Consider the following 16284-nt stretch of genomic DNA (forward strand, 5'->3'; position numbering starts at 1 on the left):
GGGGAGACCTCTGCTTCTGCTCCCCTACTTCGTTACCAAAAAAGTAAGAAAATATAGTAACTGCAGAAATGTCTCTGTCTCAAGGACATGTTTGTCTGTCTGGCTGAGCTGCTGGTCAGGAATCGGTCCCACATGCTGGGGAGAGAGTGCTGCAGCCCCAAGCTGCCTTCCCCCGAGGGGGATGCAGGACTGGGGGAGTCTCATGTGCCACCAAAAGTGGGGCTGGGACATGCCCATGGTGGGGACAATGCAGGCATGTCCTTGTCCCAGCTCACTGCTGGCAATTTCACAGCTGTCTTTGCATGGGGAAGGTTTGAAAGCAGTTTTTCTTCTGCATGGAGCTGGGGAAGAACAAACCCAGTGCTCCACAGGGACCGAGCAGGGGATTCTCTGCAAAGATTTCCTCATATAAATACCCTCCTGTGGCTTTTAATATGGCTGGAGAGGAAGAAGGAACAATCTGGGCCAGCAAATCAAAAACCTGTTTTTCTAATCTGTGAAAAGCAGGTATGGAAAGAATAGAGGGAGGAAAGAACAAACAGTGGTGATCTTGCTGTGCATCTTGAAGGAGCAGAAACAGGTCCCTGGAATGACTCTCTGCCCCACTCACTCCATCCCTGTTCCTCCACGTCTGTAGCTTTGTAGTGCACCTTTAATAATGGCACAAGGGTTGGGGCAGCTGCTAATGAAGCAAGATGCAGTTGAACCCTACTCCCTAATGCGGTGCTAATTCACTCTTGTCCGTTATCTTTATTGTAATAGCATCGTGGCAAAGATATATTAATGAGGAACACTTTTCATTTACATGGCATTATTAAGTTCTTCATGAAAGGGTTTGACCAGAGGCACATATTCCTGCTCCTTGGCTTGTTAGTGGTCATTGCTTTGGTGGGTCCTCACTAGGAAGATGCAGCTTGAGACATGCTGGAAAAAAATGCAGTCCATCTTCTCCAGTACCACAGAGAAACAGAGACACACTCACACAAGTAGGGGCAGGTCGGCCCCAATCCTGGCCATGCCATGATGTTTTATGTAATGTCTGAGTTCAGGTGATGTGGCACATGCAGGATCAGGGCCATGGAAACTCCTTGGGCTTGACTCTGTGTCCTTGAGTAAAGCTGCAGAGCAGCCACGTCCTCAGCTCCCTGGAGAGCTGAGAGATGGGGAGGCAGTCTCGGGGGATTTTTGATGAAAAGAGAAATGAAAAGAGAAAAAGCAGAATGCCATTGGGGTTAATTCTGGTTTAGTTTACACCTGAAAGCATTGAAAAAAGAATGGAGGAAACTTCTAAATGAAATGATGTTCTGAGCTGAAAAGACCTGAAAGTCTATTATTGAAGGCTTTGACTTTTGTTTTTGTTTTTTATAAGCAAATAGCAGAAATGCACAGATATGTTTTGATGCTTAAGCTCCGTTTATTTTTGTTGGAAAGGGTGTTTGGCTGTTTGGTTTTGTTTTCACCGGCTTTATTTTGGAGAGAAAACATCCTGGATGAAAATGTGTGATCCAGGAGGGAATCTGTGAGTCTGCCACCAAACACATCTTTTCAGTACGAAATGTCTCCAGCACCAGAATCCTGGGTTAATTTGCCATTCTTCCAGGGCTACATACAAACTGTTTAGCTGATTAGAGATGTGCAAAAACACCCACTATGGCATACGCTAGTGCTCATAAACTGATAAATAACAACAAACCAGAGGCTGTTTTTTTCTCCCCGGAGCCATTTAGTCTTCTTCACCCCTGCCCAGCTCCAGTGCCTGGGGTAAAAATCAACCTGTCTTTCCCAGAATCACCTTTAACTTTTATGACCTCTTGCACTCACTTTGTTTTCTTGCTGTCTTCACCTTTCCCCTCTGCTCTGAAGGCTCGGCAGCCCCCGGTGATGTTCATCATACATGCAGCAGCCTCAGGGCTTCTCGCAGCGGGGAGCTGGACCAGATTTGGGCACGAGGCTGAGGATATCAGCCCACCTCAGAGGAGGAGACTGGAATAGATGGATTTGGTGTACCCGTCGGCGTGGTTTGGTGGCAGCGTGGGGGAGCTGGTGCACGTGCTCCATCACAAGCAGCCGCGGGAGGTTCTGCTCCCTCTAGGAAACGACAGGCTGGATGCATTTCATTCTCCTTCCCTTGTGGGCATGCATATGTATGAATGGCGCACGCTGGTGCATGTGCGTATGCATGTGCACGGCCAGAGATGGAGAGAGACTTATGCATTAAGCTGTCTGGAGGACTGAGTCATGCCTGTGGTCCTGGGTAGGTGGGAGGACTAGTTGCCCTTTCCAGATGAGGTGGTTGTAAGGAGGAGCAGGTCCCTGAGCACTGCAAGGACAAGGCTGCTCCCAGCCGTGCTGCAGCTCCTGCTGCAAATCCTCAAGTCCAAGAGGACCAAGGCACTGACCCTCTCTGCTCCCCATTTTTTTGGCCACCCTTTGCTCATGGCCGTGAGACCCTGACGGGTTCCTTCTCACAGGGGAAATCTCGCTGGCTGTTCAGATGAGCCGCTTGTTGCTGGAGCAACGCAGAGCAGCCAGAGCAGCCCTGAGCACCTGGCTCCTAAAACACTGCTCTGTCATTAAAGCCCCGTCATGTTTATGATGCAGCGGTGCAGGGGGATGCATCCATCACTCTTCCCTGCTGCTCCCAGTCCCACCCGGCACTCATGTACCCACCATACCTGAAACATGCAGAACCCAAGCTCTCCTCCTCAAGAAAACAAAACCCCATGTCTCATCTCATAGAGCTGGAAAAAAAAAAAAAAAAAAAAAGAAGGATGTTTTAAATTGAACTCATCTTTTTCAAAACTTCCTTTCTCTTTGTCCTTGAAGGAAGTCTCTTGGTTTCCTCTGTCTGGTCCCTGCGAATGAAATTCCTAGCAGGGACACCTTGTCAGCTTTTTTCCTTGGGTTTGAATACAATGTTTCAAATGAAATGCCTTTTTTAGTCTCATCTACTTGATCTACAAGAAGATGGGTGAAAAAATCTATTTTCTTTCTTCTTTTTAGAAGATTTTTTTTTCCTCTAAGTGGCCTTATGGCTCCTTTTTAGAAATTATATAACAAATTGAGGAAATCTGGAATGGAGCTGGTAGTTTGATTTCTTTAAGACTCTCCCTTCTGCCACTAAGACAAAGAAAGGCAGAGTAACATTCAGCAGGCAGGAAAAAAAAAATAAAAATCAAAGTTACCATTTGGCTTTTGAACAAGGTGCAAATTAGTGAGTATTTGTTAAAATTTGAGACAGCAATTGTCTAAGAAAAATATTTTCAAAGAGGAGAAGGGTTTTTTTCTTCTTAAATAAAAAAGCCCCTGAAACCTTCCTTTCTTTTAACTTCAAAAGGGAGCCAGATTGCAGAGGAAGAGAGAAAAAGCTTAAATCTCCTCTGAAGGGAAGCAAGTAACTTAGTCAAAGTGATCTTATTTGTGAGGGAATAATTTTCTGTTCACTTTATTTTTTTTAAGATCGTGATCAAGTGACTTGTATCTTTTTAACTGAGCAAGTGAAACCTCTGCTCTACCTATGGAGAAGTGAAATGGCCTTTTATTTGGGAATGACTGAATTGTCCTGAGACCCACCTGAAAACTTCATCAGCAGGCACCAAGCAGGAGTTTTCCCTCTGGTTTGTGTAGGTGTTTTCAGCAGTACAAGGGTGCATGAAAATGCTCCTGCCTCCCTACTATGGCGTTTTGTACTTGCTTCTACATTGATGCAAATAGCAGCAACACAAAGACGCTTAAGTTTAGACTTGGATCTAAGTCTTGGTGGAAGATAAACGGTGCCTGTCTTGCCCGGGGTCTCTCGCAGTTACTGCATTTACAAATAAATAGCAATGATAAAGAGGGTTTTTCAGATGCAACCCATAGGTATTTCATGTTTATGCAAGTGATAATCTGTGGAAAAAAGATGTCTGCTAAGGGATGTTTTTGCGATTTATCTATGAAAGCTAGTGTCAGCCTTGTCCAGAGTAATATTAACCCTTGTATGCATTTATATATGAAGCATCTGCTGAGTCTTTGGCTGGACTTGTAGATTTGACATTGAACTCCGCATTTCAATCTCAACTTTAATAACGTAAGAGTTGCCCCAGCGCAACAGAGCGCCGATTCATCCCGTAACCGGCTCTGCCAGCGGCCCGTGCCAGATGCTTCGGAGGCGATAGCAGAGCATCATCATACAGCTAATTGGTGGGAACACGTCCTCCCCCTGCCAGCTGGTGTTCATCAGCTATGTGTCCTGCAGCACCAGGGGCTGATGAAAATAGCCGTGTGTAGTGCTTCTTGCCTGCCTTCAATCAGAGGAACACAAACACCCGTGAATGAAACCCCTCATATGGTGGGAATTGTGTTGGTTCTGTCTGTTGATTGCCTGATACCAGGGGATGAAGAGCCAGCATCCGTGATGGAGGTTCAGCCGTGACAATCACCAGACAGCATCAACACAGAGTCCAACATAGGAAGGGTTTTGTTCACTGGTGTTTGCACTCTTCTGATTTCCCTTATAGCCCAGGGAAAGACAGGTGGCTCCTGCAAGTATAGGAAGAGCTGCCCCAGCAAGGGGCTGGGACCACAGCATCTGGCAGGGCAGGCAGGGAGATGCTCCTGCACGTGTAAGTAAGTAAAAAAATAGTAAAAATAAAAGCAATAAAAGAACATAAAGCTGGGAAAAATGTGATATGAGCTGGAGCCTGTGTGGAGGCAGAATTATAAACCCTGTAGCCCAGAGCTGGGCTCTGTTTAGACCTGCCTCTCTCTAGAAGATGAACACTTACCCCTCTTCTGTAGAGCAGCAGAAGCTATTCTTGCAGCTGTCGAGTCCTTTTTTGAAAGTTAGTAAGCTGCATGGTCTTTTTTTTTTTTTGCCTCAATAACCTGCAGCAGAGTCCTACAGGCTAATTATATGTTTCATTTTAAATCCTTTATTTTTTTTGTAGTTCAAATAGATAACTATGTTTTTCTCCCACATCTTTGATTCAGATGGATGATTTGCCTCATTAATTGATATGTGGAGGAGGGGGTCTAGATAGGAGCTATATTTATGCTTCAAAAATAATCTTTTCCCAACTGTATTTTTTTTTCTTCAGTGAATCCTCATATTTATTTCAAAATTGTCCTGAAGTGAATGTCATCAACCTTTGTCCATGAGTTTTTTGCTAGATTAACTAGTCTATAATGAAATCTACTTCTCATCCTCTTTGATTTCCAAGTTTCAGGTTGGTCTGGTGTCAGACTGCACCCAGAAATCTGCTTTCAATCCTGATCTGTCAGTATGAGGAGGAGGCTGCTTGCAAAAACCCGACAGCTTGGCAGAGTTGGGATTTTGGTCGTTGAGGTGAAAATGCACCCAGGAAGAGCTTATTATGTGGAGGAGCTGTAGGAAATGGGTGGGTCCAGAATGGAACCATCCCAGAGCCCAGCCTGGTCCTGGTCCAGCCACTCCGCTGAGTGGCACAAGCATCCCTGCACCAAACAGTGATGGAGTCACCCCTCAGAGGGGAAGAATTTGTGTAGCCTTATCACTTGGCGATGATTGTTTCAGCTCTTCCTGGCCAGATGGAGAAACTTGTGAAGGTCCCAGCCCTGTAAACCAGACACCAAAGCAAATCACACTCTCAGTATTGTGCCACCAGCCAGGGTCTCACCTCCCTTGGGAGTTTTGCAGCACTGTTTGCTTGCTGATTTCTCCTTGTTTTTTTCTTTTTTTTTTTTTTTTTCAACACACTTTGGTGAAAAAAGGGTGTGAATCATTTCTCATGAAAAGCTTCCATTGCAAAAAGTGCTTTTTTTAGGAATGCAGCATCTTTTTAAGTGAAATGCCAGAAATCTCACAAGCTGAAACTGAAATGTGCTGGTTGCAACATTAGGTGCTAACAGTTGGCAAAGCTTGAGTCCCAGTGGCTAAAATACCAGAGAAAATGGCAGACAGCTCCTTGGCTTTTAAATTTGGGCTGTCTCACTTGTGTGACAGGAGGAGAGAGGGTAGGACTCAGCTCAGGCTTGTTGACTGAGTGATTGACACATTTCACGGACAGCTTTTTATGGCTCTCATCATGGTGATGTTCTGATTGCCTCTCCAGTGCTAATGAAGATCTCACGTAATGGGCCTGCGAGGCAGGGAAATATTATTATCTCTAATTTCCAGATGAGGCTGATCCACGTGGATCCATTTGCCTGACATAGCTGGTCTGCGTGACGGTGGCGGTGACGCAGCCCCGGGCAGGTGGCGATGCCTCTGCTCCTGCTCCCACGGTGCAGCCGTGGCTGCACAGGGCTGGGGTCCCTCGATGGGTCTCAGAGATACTCCCACAGCCTCCAAGAAATCCCTCAAGACCAGTGATGTTGTCAGCTGAGAAATCTAGAAAAATGTCATGCCTACAGTTTGCTTTGCTTGAAATTTTCAAATCAAACCAATCATGGGTTTGGGGGAGAATTGTTGGATTTTGCTTAGATCTTTGTCCCCGAGATTTTTTTTTTTTTAATAGAAATGCATGCAAAAAAGGTGCATAACATATTAGTAACAGTTTCAAGAAAACTGGGAGAGGAGCGAGATAGAGAATATTTTGCAAGAGTAGAAATGTTTGATGCTGGCACTAGCTTGGGGTAAGGTGGGGAGAGATGTTTTTGAGAACCATCATTTGGAATAAAATCTTTCATCCAACAGTTCAGGAAAGCCTTCAGATCACCATAATGGCTGTGATCACAGCTAGGTATCCTAACTGTCTGCCCAAATTTCAGACCCAGCCACCTCCTCTTCTGCACCGTGTTGGGGACATACCCATGCAGCAGCCTCGAGCGCAAGACCTTCAGCTACAGCCTCGTACCAGACTCTGTTTGCTTGCTCCTGCTTTCTCTGTTGCCTGTAAGTACCTCCAAGCTGATGACAGACACAAATATTTTATAGGCAGATTTGTAGAAAGATGCATTTTGCAGGTCAGTGCCATGACAAGGACAGCTGGGATGCCAGCTTCTGAGACCAGAGATGAAGCCTGTGCTCTGGTTCCCTTTGACCCCAGCCAAGAAGCAGACTCAGCTTGCCCTCTGGGTGGAGAGGTGGCACATATGGATTTTGATAACTTTCTTCTGTTTAGAGGTCATTTTCCACTTTAAATATTCATGTTCTGAGGGACATTAAATAAATAATGCTGAACTTGTTAAGCTGAGTGGCTTGCAACTTTTGCATTTTGTGTCTTGTTTGCAATCGAGAAGTTATGCGAGGCTGCTAAATACAGCCTGTTCTGTAATTAGGAAAGGTTTTGTTGTTCAGACCCCGTTGTCTGCTAGCTGGGTTTGCGCAAAGCAGGACTGGAATGGTTTGCATACAGGTCTTCAAAACAGGAGGCTCTGATAGCTACAGGCTGGTTTCCTCTTTGGGGGAAAACAAAGAAAAAGGGTGGCCCCACTGCAGTCCTGCCACTCCTGGGTTCTCCTGACAGGGGTGCCAGGATCTCCACACAGGCTTTTATTATGCAGATTCCAATGCATTGCCTGTAGGATCTGCATTAAATGACAATTTGGAAGAAATCCCTGTGGCATGAGATTGAAAAGAAATGACCGTCGCCTCTTATTTTTTCCTCTATTTGGTTGGTACCAGAATATTCCACAGTGTCTTGGGACTTGCAGTTCAATTCAGACACTCATATTTGCAAAAAGATGGTTAATGAATATGAGGTTTCAAGGTAGGAGCCTTTCAGTGACATGAGATTTATGTAGAGACAGTTATTATAGTTTTTTCCCCCCATGCCTGCTTCAGAAGGAATATGAATCACCAGCTGAAGGCCTCCTGTATTTGTAAATCAGCTGAAACATAATGGTGATGTTGGGAAGTTGTACTGAGTTAACTGAGCTACTTCTCAATCTCAGAGCTTTACATAACCCCTTCTTAACGCACTGTTATTTCCTTTATAGATAGACTCATAAATTACTCCTGGTACACAAAATGCGTGGGAGGCTGCCTGTTTGCTCAGCATGGGACCAAGACCTGCACATTCAAATATCGGCAGACAGCTGGAACACAATCTGTGAAAAGGCACTCAGAGCCTCCAGGTCTATTAAATACAAACTTAGAACATCTACCGAGAATTTTATATCTTGCATTACATGGGTAATGCCAAAAAGAATAAGTGCAATACCCCTGGGACTTTGTCAATAAATGTCACAGCAGAACATCCAAAAAATCTTTCTTCTGCAGGTAGGTGGATCGGTGTGCGCACAGGGGGCGTGGGGACACGTGTGGCTATGCATGAACATATATTTGTGTGTAACTATATATTTGAGAGAGGAAGATCAGCCTGTGATAGCTATCTATATAATTTAGTATCTGATTTCATGCTGAACTCTCACCACATTGAGAGAATCGGGCAACGTGTTGCTTTGGGTTCTGCAGTTGTTTTGCCGCAGTCCTATAAAATTACAATGTATACAGAACTCAAATTGTCCTTTATTGAAGTTATTTGCTTCCTAATGTTTGGAAAGCTTCCGTTAAGGACAAAGTTGCTACATTTGCTTCCGACAGGATGCACAACTTACAGCCACAGGTTTTAGCAGACAAAGGAGGTGGTAAGATGCAGCCATTAGACTGATGGGCACAAGGGGAGGCAGGGTCAGGATTACAGACCCCCACTAAAAAGCCTATAGTTCAACTTCCATGTTATCATCCTTTTTCTCTTACTGGCTGAATTCTTCAGTGGATCATTTTGAAACATAGTCCGTGGGCCAACTCTTATCCCAAACCCTCCAGCAATGTGTGATAGCATTTACACTGCTTTCACCTTGAGTAGCTATGCAGACTATACTAATATATTTCAGCTTCCTGTTACCCACAGACAGCGATCAAAATTTGGAAAAATACTTTACTTTGTCTTTAATCTAAAGGCTACCTCTTGATTAAGCTGTTTCTGAATACAAGCCAGATACGTTTCCAGCTGTGAATAAGGCCTAGGTATTCAGGCTAGTCATGTGTCAGATTTGATTAGCAGCATAATCCATTTGGCATGGAAATGATTCACTAACATTTCAAAGCATCTCTGGATGCTAGCGGGTTGTGGTTGTCTGTCACGCAGGAGCTGGTAGGATACACCTGGTTTTTGGAAAAGGGGGAGTCTGATTGTAAAAGAAATAACACACTTGGGTTCTATGTCATAGTGTTGTCCGTAGACTTATATTAAGAGGAGGTGGCTGTGGTGATGCGATCTGGGCTGCACACTGACGAGGCCCCTTAGTTTGGGTGCCCAGGGAAGGCAAGCCAGGGCTGAGTGACGGGAGCTCCGTGCAAGCGCCATCGCTCTGGAAGCGCAGTCCCCAGCTTTTCAGAAGAAGGGATAAGTGACTGGGATACCTCAAACTCCTTTCCACATCCAAGCCAGCACCCAGGCCACACAGAGAGCACCCAACCCGAGCCATTCTCCCGCAGGGCAGCTCCACGAGCTGCTGCGCCAGTGGGAGGTGGGACCCGGTCCCGCGCCACTGCCACGTCCAGAGCGCAGCAGCACGGCATCGCGCTCGGCAGCAGACAGGCTTGAAATACAAACAGCTGAGAAGCAGGTCAAATTCTCTCTACTTCTCCCAAGAAATCAGTAGTTTTTGGGATATTTTTGTTTCTTTCAGGAATAAGGTGTGGTCAGGAGGGAAGAGGAGAGATGTAAAAACAAATAATGCTCTCTGCGTGGCTCTGTTTCAAAGCAAAAAGCCTCTTGTGGGTTAGGCGAGTGCTGGGAGGAAAAAGCCTGTTCTCTTGCCAGGCTTGCTGCTTGTTCACATATGACATGATTTAAGTCGCACCAAGCTTTGTTACCTCGGTGCATCCTTCAGTCACGTGGGGATAAAAGCTCTTGCCTACAAGGCCTATTTGATGCATGGAAAATGCTTTGGGATTTTTGAATAAGAAATGGATAAAAGCCCAAACTAACTATTGCTCATTGTGCTGCTAAGGAATTTTAATAAAATTTCATTTAAGCGGCAAGGATTAGGTACAGTACTGTGTAAAAACATCAATTAGCAGAAGAACAACAAGCAGTCATACGGTTTGAGTTTGTTAGCAGCTCCTGCTAGAAACATTTGGTGAAGTTTTTTCAGAGGCATAAGTTGTCATGAGACCTACAATTCTTGTCTTGATTCTACTGGTAGCTTTCTATTTTTATAGCTGTGGGGGGAAAAAATGATTAATGTATCTGCTTTATAACAACCTATACAGGGTGGGGAAAAAAAAAACCACCACCAACCTTCTTACACTTTGCCTTTCAGTTCTGCAATAATAAATTAACTATCTCAGTTTAAGATGCAATTGTTGTTCCTTTACATCTCCAGACTAATGCATTGTGACACCTCCACTACATGAAATGTGGATGGCTCTTCCTGCTCCCTCTCTTCTAGGTGAAAGCCTGTGATCGCATCGAGGAAACCCTCACCAGCTGCCCGGGCTGGATGTGGCCCATTTCTCTGACAGCAGCCGTGCCTGCGGTCCCCAGCTGTCCCCAGCTGTCCCCGGTCCTGAGGAGGACACGTGGCACCTGTCCCCACACTGGTGTCAGATCTCCTTACCAGCGCCTCTGAAGGGGCCATGTTTCTATTTGTGTGCCTGTGTACCTGCTGCTCTTAACAATTTAAAAAAAATAACAAGAAGAGGGAAATTGCAAAACTCCTGGACCAGAACACAGTGGTGTGCAGGCAGGAGTCGGTGTGTACCATGTGCTGCTGTCACAGATGCTGCGTAAGAGAATGGGAACACACTATCAACAGCTATTGTGAGGTAATGAAAAAGGCCTCTTAAAACAAGTGTGGAAGCACACTGGGAAAAATCCCTCTATTAATTTATATTGATATCCCTAATAAAATTACTTCCCACAAATGTTTTGTGACTGACCCTGCCTTTCCTGGTATCTGCACTAATCAAATCATATTAAGGCAATTGAGCAATGTGTGTGTTTGGTTTTTTTTTTTATTTTGTTCATTAGGGTTTGGTGTGGGGTTGGTTGGTTTGTTTGTTTGTTTTCAAGAGAAAACTATTGCTTGTTCTTTTATTCCACCAGCCTGGCTCTGCAGCCCGAATGCTGCTCTCCTCCATCATGCTCCGGCTTGGCTGGAATGTTCTCTCCTGAGCCGTCTGCTCACCACAGGTGGGACAGTGAGGCAGGACCATCATCGAAACCATCCTGAGCCGCACCACTGCCCGCATCCAGGTCCCTGCACAGAGCTGCTGAGTTTGGACACTTCTAGACTAGAGCAAAATTCCTCAGTCCATCTCCATGAGAACATGATTATTGTCATTAGAAACATACTGTGACAGACAATGTCTCTGCAACACTCCCCGATGAGCTCATGCACCGAACCTAACGACTCCTGCTGTAGCTAAATCCCATACTTGGCGGTTAAGACACCACTGTGTGTTCGACTTCTACCACTGATGAGCAGTCTACGAAGCAGCCTGATGATTTTCTGAAGGTCTGAGATCATGATAACACCACGAGAGTCACAAAAAAAAGATGTCTCCTTTTCCTCCCTCCCATTCCCCACAAGGCTCATTTTACAAACTGCAGCTGCTGAAAATGGAAAGCCCAGTAGAGCAACATCACTACGATGGTGTCACGGAGCTCGGATGCTGCGACAGAAATCAGCAGACACGCTGGGCTCCCAAAGCACTGTATTTCGAAAGACTTTACTCTCCTGCTTCTGAGATGAGTCCAAGGAGTCGACGGCATCACTGCTACGTCTGGTGGTGATGTCCTATGCTCCTGCTGGCATCGTCAGGAGCACACACGGCCACGTGCTGCCGGCGCAGGTGACAGCTGCCACCCCAGCCGTGTCCGTCCCCAGGCTTGGCGCAGGACCGGTGAGTACCCGTCAGCCCTGGCCATTGGGTCGGTGTGCATATTCCCTCCTGCCCCATTCAACCACTGCCGCCTCCTTTGTTGTTTAGCCCCTTAGGAATCTTAACGGAACCCAAAATATTTAATGGGTTTGCTAGTGATAATGTCATTTTAAGTGACATAGATATGATAAATTGCTCCCACACATCACTGAATTTTGTTTCTAAATTTTTATGTATTTTTGATAGGCCAATTTATCCCTGCTGCAGCTCCAGCCTGCGCAGTCAATGGCATTCCACTGGGGGTGAATTTTGTCTGCTATTTACAGTGTGTGCTTTTAAGCAGTGATTGGTGTGACAGTGTGATCTGTACAGCTGTCTCCCTGTATTTATTTTTTTGCCTATAAGGTTGAGATATACTAGCTCAAAAAAACCGCCAAAAACAAACCAAAAGAAAAAAAACGCTCATAGCTTTTCATGTGAATGACTTTAAATAACTGGTTAATGATTATTATTAGCATGGCTATAATGGAACGGGGTTTGCAAAGTTTATGGGCTTGACTGAGCAATTGCACGTAAAGCTGTTGTGTGCCCCTCTCTGACTCTAAACCTTTTCTGAGGTTTTCTTTATAATTGGACAGTGCCCTCTGGGCTCAATCTTACTTGACGTGCCTGACATGAGGTTAGCGGTGGAGCCTCATGCGTGGGGGATGTCTGATGTCCATGTGTGCGGGGACGGCATTGCACAGGTACCCGCTGGGAGCGAGGAGAGCTCTGCGCCACCCCTTTCCTTGTGGGGAGATGAAAATCTTCCCTCTCCAGATGACAGTGGTGACTTGTGGGCAGGGAGTGTTCAAGTGCTCTGCTTGAACTTGTATGGTACTCGTCGGCTTTGTTGGCAGGAATTTTATGAGCTTAAAATGGTGGCTCTCCAAGGCAGCATCCTTTCAGGCTTGTGTGACATGAAGAGTCCCTAAAGCTCTGTTTATAAACCTGGCTTTCTGGGTCTGTCTCTGCTGCTGCAGTGACTTTTCTTCTGCCCCTCTCTGGGTGCCGATCTGTGCCTTGATAGCGGTTTATTTGGTGACACCCCAGGAGTCTCCTGGAGACTTTTGGAGGGAGTGCAGTGCTGGTTTAACCCCCTCTGCTTGGCTTTGCCTTTCTCCTCTTCTCCTGTCCACCCACCCTGGGCTGTCAACCAGTATCACTCAAACAGCAAACTCCCTTCTGACAGAGCGGCTGCTACACAGTTAACATTTTCCAGGACTGAGCCTCCTGAGATGTTTATTCCAGGAGTGTTATCCTGCTTGAGTTACCACCTGTGGTACCAAATAGGAGGAAGGATGGCTGCGTCATGAATACGTTCATGCCCTGAAAGAAGAAGGAATTTGCAAGCCAGGAAATGCTGTGTGTGTTTTCCTGAAGGTTTAACTCCTGAATGTGCTTGTTTTGATGCATTTGAAGAAGGATAACCAGAAGCAGCCTGCAGAGCAACACCAGAGGGGTGTTACACAATACAGCCATCCAGCTATGAGCACCCTTGTTATTCAGTCATCAGATTTGTCCCTGTCAAAGTCCTAGGAAGGCAATAATAGTTTCATTTGGTGTGTTTGTTTGTTTGGTTGGTTGGTTTTTTAAATAAGATGGCGCAGCTTCAAAAGTAGTACAGGATAAGGCAAAGTCTGGGAATACAAAGTATTATGATGGCCATTATTATTAATCACAGCTCAAGTAAACCTGCCTGAGAATTTGCTCTTATTATTTGGTCTGCTTCCCTCTGGTTTATGCTTCCTAAGCAGAGTTTGATTAAAAACTGTTGTATCTCATTTTGCTCACAAGGGTTGAGGTGCCGTGTTGCTGTCACCTGTCTGCAGCCAAAATAATATGACACATCGTGGAAGTGATTGAATACTTGCTACTGGTTTTGATCTTCTTCAAAATATTGTTTTCACTTTATATAGCTGGAGAATAGCTGGCCTCCTGCCGTTCCCATTCACATCTTATCCTTGAACAATGAAAAGAAAATCTGCCTGCAGTAAATGTTCAGTTTATGTCGGGGAATTTTTCCAATACAGAAAGAGAAAGGGAAATAAAGCAGTTTTATGAAATAATGATGCCATTCTCAGATAAACATGGATATTTTTGCTGTTAACTTCATGAATAAGGGGGAGTAGGGGATTCAACTGTACCTGAACTCATGCCAGAACTGCTTGCCTATTCAAAGGTTTTGGGATTTTAGGCTTTTTGAGATTTTTAAAATTTTTTTAAAGACTTTTAACTCACACAGATTTTACTTTCCTATGTCTAAAAGAGGCAGATTTATTACAGGTATAGCAGCATGTCTCTGGCATTTTGATATACATGGGTTTCTCAGGGGCTGATGGATGCAATCTCCCCGCAATTAGCAGCGTGGGGCGAGGTGGATGGCGGTGGCGGGGTCAGCAGGGAGCCGGGCAAGGGGCAGCTCGTTGCTATGGAATGGTTTGTATTTGTCATCGGTTTTGGCGGTGCCCAGAGAAACTTGCTGTTGAGCTGTTTGACTGTTTCCATCCCTGGGACCCTTTTCTGCTCACCCGCCTGCCCTGGCAGTGTAGGTGTCCCAGCCCAGCACCGGCTCTGTGCAAACAGGGATGCAGAGTGGGTTGGTCACGAGTACCATGGTTGTATGAAACACACACATTTTCTAGCATGACTCTGCAAACCAACATCAGCTCAACTACTTTTTATTATTAATTTCAAGCTCCAGCTGCTGCTTTGAAGCATTTTGTTTTGTCATTCTGAAAGCTGCTGCTTAGAACAAGCAAAAGGGAAAGAAAAATGAAAGCAAAGGCCCTAAAACTCATTAGTAACGTAAAGGCTTGCAAGGATGGCTAGCGGTGTCTAATAATCTATCAAGGTGGCTCATTTGTCAGCTATAAAAATGTCATCCCTAGAATTTTCCTAAAGCTTTATAAGGTCTAAGCAGAGTTTACCACTCGTGGTAGCAGCGCTGAATGCGGGCGGCATCACATTGCCGAGGAGAACAGAGCACAGGGCTCACACCGTGCAGCGGCAGCACCGGGAGCATGGGCCAGATGCATCTCAGCCCAAGGGATGGGATGTCCTTCAGTCCTGGCTGCAGAGGAGACAGTCAGTGCCTGGGTGCATTACTTGGGCCAGAAAAAATCAAAAAGCCCATCAGTACATGGACTGACAGCTGGTTTAAGAGGTAGGACCTGCTGCAGGTGTGCCCTTGTGTCTGGTTTCATACAGCATGGCTTGTCACCTTCTTATTCTTGCACGGCTTTGCCTGATCATCTGCATAGCATCAGTGACATACTGGAGAGGAGGAGATACGTCTTATGGATGTGGGGAGAGTGGGAATCAGGCCATTGACTTGTCCTGGTCTTGCCAAAAGGCACTGGGGAGAAGCTGTCATCCTGCCTGTCCTCTGCCAGTACAGCTGCTCTCCTCCCCAGCCGGGCTCTGCCTGGCCATAGTAGGGCAGCAAGATGTGAGGTGGCCCCACGGGAAACAGGGGTAAGCTGGGAGTGCACACACCGAGGGCACGTGGGTCCCACGGAGCCCAGGAGCTGTCAAGCAAACTCATGCTAAGGGCTTCATGACTATTTATCACCAACAGATACTCTCCCTGAGTCTCCTGCAATGTCTCAGTCACCTTCTCAGCCCTATCTTCCAGTGACTTTCCCTTTGTCCTCAACTAATCCATCATCTGGTCCAGCCCCTGGAAACAGCCTGCAGTGTATTTGCTGCTTTAAACCACCGACCTTCAGGCTTTGCTCCCACAGCAGCTCCCAGTCTGTGCTGATCCCTTTTCCATTCGGAGACTGCTGACAAGTTCTGGTTTTGAAACAGCTTCATACAAAACTGGAAGGAGGTCTCAAATCCAGATCAAGCTTAACATCTGCTGCCATTCTCCCATGCAACCAGCCTCTTCCCTCCCGCAAGTTTTAAGCCATTCTTTTCACTCTGCTGCTTTGTGTGGCTAATGATTATACCACTGATGAGGGGATGGGGACAGTCACACAATCACTGCAAAAGGCTTAGAAATACATGTATGTAGTTTGGGTTTCTTTGTGAAATTTGAATTCAAATCCCCACTCTCAGTAACAAAAAAAATAAAAGGGAGAAACATCAGCACTGAAGAGCAACAACTTAAAAAAAAAAAAGTTCAGAGGGAGTCTGGGGTTTGGCTGCCTTTTTCTCCAGACGGGAATCTTGTAGCATTGCCTACGGAGCCTTTCTTCTCTGCATTAGGCGAGCGAGGGGATTTCATTTCATACATCATTTACAATGGCGTGCATCAGGAGCAGAGTTGGTGCATATTAACACAGGGGTGTAGGGAAAGAGTTGGGTTCTTTTAAACTTTCAAAGCATTCCCACCAAGGAGGGGAGCCTGGGCTGCTTTTTCTCTTTCACTCCATTGTTGAAACTGTGTGAACAGAAAGCCCATGAAATGGAAAGTGGAGAACAAAGGCAATGAAAGGCCT

Source organism: Caloenas nicobarica, chromosome 12, assembly GCF_036013445.1.
Source record: "Caloenas nicobarica isolate bCalNic1 chromosome 12, bCalNic1.hap1, whole genome shotgun sequence".
Taxonomy (NCBI): Eukaryota; Metazoa; Chordata; class Aves; order Columbiformes; family Columbidae; genus Caloenas; species Caloenas nicobarica.